Raw genomic sequence first — 10,016 nt, 5'->3', positions numbered from 1 at the left:
TATACATATCAGTTATACAGTTATACACATATACACATGTCCCCATATCTCTTCCCTCTTGCATCTACCTCCCTCCCACCCTCCCTCAAATTGATTTTTGTGACAGTGTTTTTCTTCCATCTCTCTTACTACTCCTTGGCCTCCTCTCTTGTCAGGCCCGTTTCCTCCTCATCCTCTCCTCTCTGACCACCTGATCCACTCCCTTGTCACTCCCTCCATGGGAAAGTGCATCTGTTGTTAGTTTCCAATCTCACATCTTCGTTGGTTCCTAAAAGTGCATCTCCGACCTTTAATTTCAACTACCTCCAGTAAGGCCTACCTATCTGCCCCCAACTCATGTACAACTCAGTGCATCCAAGCGTAATTTATTGTTTCATTTTCCAAAACTGCTTCTCCTTCCAACTACTGCATTTCTTGACAATGTGTGGATGCCCAGGCCAAAAATCTCAGAATCATCTTTAATTTTTGATTTTCTTCTCTCCTCCCTATTTATTCAGTCACCACAGTCTTCTTTTTTCCCTTTAAAACTTATAAAAAATATACCTTTTTCTCTCTAATTATTGTATTGCTAAGAAAGCTGTTTCTCCCCGCCCACCTCCCTGCCTCCAGTCTCCCTACTCCTTACCATTTCATTACCTAACAAGGTCCTCTAGTGCTTCTTTATGTCCTATTCAAGAACACACTGTAGTTCCCTCTTGTCCCCTGTAGCAAGCCCAAGACTTGCAGCTGTTGTCAGGGGCTTCTCTGATGAGGTCCTACCAATCTCTTCTCCAGTTGGATCTGTCTTTCTGAATCTCACATCCCAAGATATCAATATCTCAATATCTCTGCAGTGGAAAGACTGCTTATTCTGTAAATGAGCTGTTCAGGGCTAACCAAACAACTTTATTGCAAATGTTAAAGATTTATTGATTTTCCCAATTAGCAACTTGCATTTATTTGATTCCTTCTGTGTACCCAGATGCTGTGGGAAGCAGGAAGAAGTAGTAAACTGAGTCCTGTCCTTTAGCAATTCACCATCTAGTGGGAAAAAGAAAGATGAGCATTTACAAACAATAATCACTCCATCAAAAATAGTGGTTTTTAAAAATTAACCCCCAGAACAAAAATTATCCGTCACAAAGGTTATATATGCATATATCACATACATTTTTAAGAAAAATTCTAACATTACAGAAGTATGTAAAATAAATGTTGAGACCCCTGCTGTTCCACCTTCCTAATTCTCATTTAGTAAGAGTAACATCTTAATAGATATCATATAATATATATGTATATATACACACATATATATATATATGTTCGATTACTTTAACAAAAGATAGCATTGTACTATATATATTATCCTGAAATATTTTCTCACTTGACAATAATGTCCTTCGATAATATACCTGATTCTTTTTTTCAATGGCTGCATAGTGTTCTTTTGAAATCAGCAGTCCCTTATAGTTAATCATCTACCTCTCCTATCTTCCTTTATCACAAAGAATGCTTCAACAAGCATTCTTCCACACAGGTTCAGTGGTAGGCTGGTAAATGTTTTAACAGTTAGCTCTCTGAATTTAAAAAAAAAAAAAAAAAGTAGCCCTGCTTTGTAACATCTGCCAATGTCCATGGTGTAAATACTCTTCACTATTGATGATTTCAAGCTACCAAAGTGACACCAGAAGGCAGAGTTAGAAGTGCAGAGCAGCTCTCGCTAGCCAGTCGGGTCTGCTCCAGCATACCACGGTATATTTTTTTATGCATATTCTTTTGAGTGTTTTACAACACAAGAAAACAAGATATTAAAAGGCAGTTATCACCTTGCCAGACTGGAGAAACAGAACTACTTTATTAGCTATAAAAAAGTTGAGGGCTTCCCTGGTGGCGCAGTGGTTGAGGGTCCGCCTGCCGATGCGGGGGACTCGGGTTCGTGCCCCGGTCCGGGAAGATCCTACATGCCGCGGAGCGGCTGGCCCCGTGAGCCATGGCCGCTGAGCCTGCACGTCCAGAGCCTGTGCTCCGCAACAGGATAAGCCGCAACAGTGAGAGGCCCGCATACCGCAAAAAAATGTTGAACCATGAATTAAATGCATTCCTTTTGGATTCCAAAGAAGGCCCTTTATCTGTTACCTTAAATAGATTCTGTTTAAAAACCAAGGAAATTTCAAAGCATTCCTTTTTATTTTGCCACCTGAGAAAATCACTTTAAGGAAAGTAGAGTGAATGTATGACTAAATATATTTTAAAGATTTAATAGGAATCCAATTAAATTCACCAGTTAGTATATTCGGGCACAAACACACATGATGAGAAAATGCTGACCTTTCCTGTTTGGGACACTCATATCAGGGCTGAATTACACACAGGTGCACAAAAGAACCACCTCAAAACAGGCTGCATCCAAATCACCTGGAGGGCTTGTTAAACAACTGTTTGCTGGGCCCCGCCCACTCGGTTTCTGTATTCCTTAGGCCTAGGGTGGAGTCAAAAATTTGCATGTCTTTCACGTTCCCAGGTGATGCTGAAGCTGCTGCTCTCCTGGAGACCTTACTTGGAGAACTACCGTCCTATTGGAAGGAAAGCTCAGAGAATATTCTACCCTACTCAGGTATTGTAGACATTTCTATCAAATTTCTGCAGCTAGAGACTTTCTCCTGTTAAACCACAGATAAATGTAGAAATATAGTAAGCTGAGTTCTTAACAGTAATCAAAGCATTTGAGAACAGGTTTAATAGGGGAGTGGCACAAATTCCTTGTTACAGAGAGAAAAACAGGCTGAGATCGGTTTTCTGAAAATGAAAGGCATGGTTAATGATTGCTGTTAGTGCTTATAGAAAGGTTAAACTTTCAAAGTTGTATCGTTAGTTAAGGAGCTCAAACTTCTCATTCACAGACATCTGGGTATGAATACTGTCCCTGCCACTTAATTGACTATGTAACCTTGAACAATTATCTCTATGCCTCAGTTTCCTCATTTGTAAAATGGAGGTCATCAGGGTAATAGTTACCTTATAGGGTTATTGAGAGGATGTGATAGGTACTGGACCAAACATATGGGAATCACTCAATGAGTATTGGCTGTATTATAAATTAGAACTCCAGTTCTTTAAGAAGAAAGCATTCTTTAGGCAAGTAAATTTGGGAAATACTGAGTTAAAGTAAATAAGTTTCTTTGTTGCTGGACTTCGAGGTACCTTTTATAGGCCGGGGCACACTGTGAATCCTCCAGAGAGCGTATAAATAGTGTTTCCAAGCGTTATTCAGCCACAGAACTTTTTTTTTTTTTGCAAGCAGCATTTTGAGCATAACAATTTTGATAATAAATTTTTACATTTATGGTAATAAATCAGTATTTCTTGACTTATATATACAACTGAAAGAAACTGGCATGTGGCCCCAGTATATCTACACCATAGAGGCAGGATCGGGATGGAGCAAAAAAAAATCCTTGTTACCCATAAGAATTTTCTACAGCCCTTCTGAAGTGATAACATTTCCTCCATCTATTCCTTTATTCTTGCCTGCATTCAATATTTCCAGCAAATATTTATCAAGTGCCTCTAAGTAACAGGCACTGTGAATACTGGAGATTGAATACTGAATGAAATACAAACAGCTCTTGACCTCATGGAGTTTACCTTCTAAAAGACAGATAATACATAAATAAACAAATAAAAATATGGTATGTCAGATGGTGATAAGTACTCTGAAAAAAATGAAGTGGAGGAAAGGGGAGAAGAAAATATGAAGAGTGGTGGGCCATTTAAGCAGGGACCTGCAGGAAATGAGGGAGCACGCTATGGGGACATGAGAGGGGGAAAGTCCAGGAAGAGAGAAGTAAGTGCAAAGAAATATCCTAAGAGGGGAGCATGGCGGTGAAGCCCAGTGAGTGAGTGAGAGAAAGAGAAGCTAGAGGTGAGGCTGGAAGGGTTACAGGAGGTCACACAGGGAACACTGTACTAGCTATCTTTTGCTGCATAATAAATCACCCCAAACTGTTGGCCTAAAATGACAATGACTTGTTATTGCACGAACCAGTGTCCCCTGCATCGGCAGGAGGACTCTCAACCACTGCGCCACCAGGGAAGCCCCCAGCTGTTTGCTTTTGAAGAGACTATACAAGTATTCAAAATGACTTTCTCTCAATAGAAAGGAAAACAGAACATGAGTGTGTGTGAAATATTCCTGGGCTGTATTCAACTTAGCGTTTATATTAGTATTCTAATTTAAATTTTAACCAGTTATTTTCACTAGAATTATTCATCTGATTGATTTCAGTTTCTGGTAAAGACAAGCTATGATTTGGGGTGCGCTGCTTCTGAACATTGCGGTTGAAAATTGCAAAAAAATTATCTCCTTTCTCTTAGAGGGGAAGGATTGCAGAGAGTCTTTGAAAACTTCTCTACTGTAACCAGTTGTGCATCTTTTAACTTCAAAAATATAATACACAGGTTTCCACTTGAGGTGATGAAAAAGTTCTGGAACTAGATAATGGTGATGGTTGCAAAACATTGTAAATGTACTTAATGCCACTGAGTTGTTTATTTTAAAATTTACATAAATGTAAATTTATATTATGTGTCTTTTTGCCACACATACAAAAATTTAACACAAAACATGTGTTTCCCAGCATCAAGGGTCTGACCACCTTACGCAACTTAGATATTGTAGAAATGTAAGATTCAGCCCACCTGTGAGATGCTTCTAAAAAGCACAGCAGCACAATGCTGTGGATATTTTTTCCAGAACGAAGATTTGGAGCCCAGTGTCTGAGAAAGGAATGAAATCCAGGTTGTGCGTGACATGACTTTGAAAGTAAGAGAAAGAGAGTCTAAGTAATAACAGAAAACAACTGTTCCCCAACATATAAGAAAAGGGCTGTCCTTGATTCTCTCCCTGTCTAATTCTATTTGCTTCTCAAGAGTTGTATTCTTAGAGAATGTGAACTCCCAATGCAATTCTGTGCTTAAGAAATCCAAGGATGTGGTCCTTACAGTAGTTTTCAGCTTTCTCACCAACAAGAACACATTTATTTATTGTTTTCCTTCAGGGATTGCACACTTGGAAAGATAATATCTATTAAACAATATCAAGCAAACTTCCCTTGTTAAATAACATTAATTCACTTTCTATTTTCTACTTATCAGTAATATAATACATGTATACCTATCTTCCTGTGTCTCTGATTAGCAGGAAGGAGGCAGTGTTACCATAGTCAGTTGACAGAACTCCAGTAAAAGTAAAGAACTGACTTTCAGGCTTATCTGCCAGCCTTTTCATCTATAACTGCCTTTAGACATTTTAAAGTACTGAAAATTCATTAGGTTCTTTAAAATACTGAAAAATAGCTTGGGCTCCTCCATCGGTACCTTCCAGGATCTCTAATAAGGAATCACAACTCGAATAATTAGTGTTTATATCAGTGTATCTCAATGGAGAGGAGGCAACCACCTTAATCAGGCTTATCAAAATCACCTGAGGGACTTTTTCAAGCTACCGGTTTCCCTGAGCCCCTGCAGAGAAACTGGTACCCCTTCTGAGTAGGGGCAGGTGGATGGGGATGGCTTTTTCTTGAGAATTACTGCTGCTATAGTGAGATGCTCTTACCGATGACAGTATATAGTACTTTTCAAGTGTATGAAGGCCAAGAATGGTAAGACCCAAACACAGAGTTATATAGGCCTTCATGTGAGACTTTCACAGCAAAACAAGTTTCTAATGGCAAATCATTCTCATTGCCTGGACTGAATAACATGGGCCAGGAGAAAATACAGAAAGTGCTCTAACAAATTCATGAGAAAAAATATTAAACTTCCAATAAAAAACAAGAGTAACAACAATAGACAATTCATAGGAGGAGAAACTAAAGTTACTAGCAAAAATGGGGGGAAAGGGCTTCCCTGGTGGCACAGTGGTTGAGAGTCCACCTGCCGATGCAGGGGACACGGGTTCGTGCCCCAGTCCAGGAGGATCCTACATGCCACGGAGCAGCTGGGCCCGTGAGCCGTGGCCGCTGAGCCTGCGCGTCCGGAGCCTGTGCTCCGCAACGGGAGAGGCCACAACAGTGAGAGGCCTGTGTACCGCAAAAAGAAAAAAAAAAATGGGGGGAAAAATGTTTCGACCTGACTAGGAACTGAAAAAGGTAAAAATATAAGCTGCACTGCAGGCTTCATTTCTGCTTCCAACCAAGATGGAGTAACAATGACCAGATTTATCCTCACACCTGAAGCAACTGAAAAATGAACAAACTATAGGAAATAATGATTTGCAAGACAGTGGACATCAGTCAGTGAGGAGAGTGATTCCTGAGAGATGGAGAAAAATGAGGTGAGTCACATGATTGCCCCACCTTCTGCCTTGACAGAGTTTCCAGGTCATGGCCTCCCTGAGTTGAAAGATGGAGCAGAGTTTGGGAAGACTAAGGCATTTAGAATTTGCAGGATAGAGTCATGAGATGGGGAAAGCTGCACAGAGAGAGAACCCCAGAAATCTGTAGAAATAGGGTCTCCATGAAGTCTTTAGCTGAGGACTGATCAGCACGTGCATGTGAAGAAGCCACCAGAGGGCAGAGAAAGAACCTCCTGGAAGGACTGAAGTAAACAGTGCCTGGGGATCACACAGGGCCTGACCCACCAGCCAGACTGGAAAACCTCATGATTCACAGGACATGGTGAAGTATTCAGGAGGGTCCTGCCTCACTATTAGGGATTTAGTCCTTGAATGAACACTGGTCTGCTCCCACCTAACAAATCTTAGAAGCAAGACCCGAAAGGATCAAACTATTTCCTAGAACAAACCCCAAGACCATTACGTGAATACAAAAATATTTACTAGTCAGCAAGGTAAGATTCATAATGTCTGGAATGCAATCAAAAAATTAAACAGACATGCAAAATATATATATAACATAATGGGGGGATAAATTAATCACACAGGTGATTAATGTAAGATAGATGGTAGAATTTGCAACTAAAGACAATAAAGTAATAAATTATAACTATATTCTGTACAATTCCATATAAGTTAAATAGTGACATAGAAGACATAAGAAAGATCTATATCAAATTTGAGAGATGAAAACTACAATGTTTGGGAATAAAAATACACTGGATGAGATGAACAGCAAGTTAAACATTGCAGAAGAAAAATAGTAGTGAATTTGAAGACACAGCAATAGAAACTTTCCCAAATATAATGAGAGAACAGAGAATCAGAAAAATAAACAGAGCATCAGAGAACCATGGGACAACTTGAGGCAGCCAAATATACATGAAAATGGAGTTCACTAAGGAGGGGGCGTAAGGCAAAAAAAAAAAATTGCTGGAACAATAGCCAAATTTTTTCGAAATTTGATGGAAACTCTCAGAAACATCCACAGATCTAAGAATACCAGTTAACCCCAAGCACTAGAAATATAAAGAAAACTACAACCAGGTATATCACAATAAATTTGTTCCAAACCAGTGATGAAGAAAATAATCTTAAAGTCAGTCAGAGGAAAAAAATATCTTACATGCAGAAGAAGAAACATTAGTATGACAGCAGACACATCACTGGGAAAAACTGAGAAGACAGTAGAACAACATCTTCAAAATACTGAAAGAAAAACACTATTAAGCTAGACTTCTATACCTAGGAAAAAGTATCTTTCAAAAACAAAGGCAAGATTGGTTCAAGATGGCAGAGTAGAAGGATGTGCGCTCACTCCCTCTTACAAGAGCACTGGAATCACAACTAACTGCTGAACAATCATCGACAGGAAGACACTGGAACTCGCCAAAAATATACCCCACATCCAGAGACAAAGGAGAAGCCACAATGAGATGGTAGGAGGGGCACAATCACAATAAAATCAAATCCCATAACCACTGAGTGGGTGATTCATAGACTGGAGCACACTTATACTACAGAAGTCCACCCACTGGAATGAAGCTTCTGAGCCCCACATCAGGGTTTCCAAACTGGGGGTCTGGCAACAGGAGGAGGAATTCCCAGAGAATCAGATTTTGAAGGCTAGTGGGATTTGCTTGCAAGATTTGCTTGCAAGACTTCAACAGGACTGGGGGAAACAGAGACTCCACTCTTGGAAGGCACACGCAAAGTAGTGTGCACATCGGGACCCAGGAGGAAGGAGGAGTGACCCCATAGGAGACTGAACAAGACCTACCTGCTAGTGTTGGAGGGTCTCCTGCTGAGGCGGGGGGTGGCTGTGGCTCACCGCTTGGACAGGGACACTGGCAGTGGAAACTCCAGGAAGTACTCCTTGGCATAAGCCCTCCCGGAGTCCACCATTAGCTACACCAAACAGCCTGTAGCCTCCAGTGCTGGGTCGCCTCAGGCCAAACAACCAACAGGGAAAGAACTCAGCCCCACCCATCAGCAGACAAGCTGATTAAAGTTTTACTGAGCTCTGCCCACCGGAGCAATACACAGCTCTACCCACCACCAGTCCCTCCCATCCGAAAGCTTGCACAAGCCCTTAGATAGCCTCATCCACCAGAGGGCAGACAGCAGAAGCAAGAAGAACTACAATCCTGCAGCATGTGGAACAAAAACCACATTCACAGAAAGATAGACAAGATGAAAAGGCAGACGGCTATGTACCAGATGAAGGAACAAGATAAAACCCCAGAAAAACAACAAAATGAAGTGTAGATAGGCAACCTTCCAGAAAAAAACCTCAGAATAATGATAGTGAAGATGATCCAGGACCTCGGAAAAATAATGGAGGCAAAGATCAAGAAGATGCAAGAAATGTTTAACAAAGACCTAGAAGAATTAAAGAACAAACAAACAGAGATGAACAATACAATAACTGAAATGAAAACTACACAACAAGGAATCAATAGCAGAGTAACTGAGGCAGAAAAATGGATAAGTTTTTCCGTTTTTCTTCTGACCTGGAAGACAGAATGGTGGAATTCACTGCTGTGGAACAGAATAAAGAAAAAAGAATGAAAAGAAATGAAGACAGCCTAAGAGACCTCTGGGAAAACATTAAATGCAACAACATTCGCATTATAGGGGTCCCAGAAAGTGAAGAGAGAGAGAAATCACCAGAGAAAATATTTAAAGAGATTATAGTCTAAAACTTCCCTAACATGAGAAAGGAAATAGCCACCCAAGTCCAGAAAGTGCAGAGACTCCCAGGCAGGATAAACACAAGGAGAAACATGCTGAGACACATAGTAATCAAATTGACAAAAATTAAGGACAAAGAAAGATTATTAAAAGCAACAAGCGAAAAATGACAAATAATATACAAGGGGACTCCCATAAGGTTAACAGCTGATTTCTCAGCAGAAACTCTACAAGCCAGAAGGGAGTGGCATGATATATTTAAAGTGACGAAAGGGAAGAACCTACAACCAAGATTACTCTACCTGGCAAGGATCTCATTCAGATTCAATGGAGATATCAAAAGCTTTACAGACAACCAAAAGCTAAGAGAATTCAGCACCACCAAACCAGTTCTACAACAAATGCTAAAGGAACTTCTCTAAGTGGGAAACACAAGAGAAGAAAATGTCCTACAAAAACAAACCCAAAACAGTTAAGAAAATTGTAAGAGGAACATACATATCAATAATTACCTTAAATATGAATGGATTAAATGCTCCAACCAAAAGACACAGGCTTGCTGAATGGATACAAAAACAAGACCCATATATTTGCTGTCTACAAGAGACCTACTTCAGACCTAGAGACACAAACAGCCTGAAAGTGAGGGGATGGAAAAAGATATTCCATGTAAATGGAAATCAAAATAAAGCTGGAGTAGCAATATTCATATCAGATAAAATAGACATTAAAATAAAGAATGTTACAAAAGATAAGGATGGACACTACATAATGATCAAGGGATCAATCCAAGAAGAAGATATAGCAATTATAAATATATATGCACCCAACGTAGGAGCACTTCAGTACATAAGGCAAATGCTAACAGCTATAAAAGAGGAAATTGACAGCAACACAATAATAGTGGGGGACTTTAACACCTCACTTACACCAATGGACAAATCATCCA

At 40.0% G+C, this 10,016-nt stretch overlaps 1 long non-coding RNA gene across 1 annotated transcript; it reads right to left on the bottom strand.

Moving 5' to 3' along the window:
* Positions 1 to 915: 915 nt before the first annotated feature.
* On the bottom strand, positions 916 to 8,325 carry LOC309826984. Its single transcript, XR_014297159.1, has 3 exons — positions 8,154 to 8,325; positions 4,678 to 4,793; positions 916 to 1,020 (listed from the first exon to the last, which is right to left on the bottom strand). It is a non-coding gene; the product is annotated as an uncharacterized lncRNA (long non-coding RNA).
* Between the last annotated feature and the right edge of the window lie 1,691 nt (positions 8,326 to 10,016).

This window comes from Grampus griseus, assembly GCF_964374135.1.
Source record: "Grampus griseus genome assembly, chromosome: 9".
NCBI classification, from domain to species: Eukaryota; Metazoa; Chordata; class Mammalia; order Artiodactyla; family Delphinidae; genus Grampus; species Grampus griseus.
The sequence above is the reverse complement of the archived record's forward strand: the minus strand, read 5'-3'. Positions and strand labels throughout refer to the sequence as shown.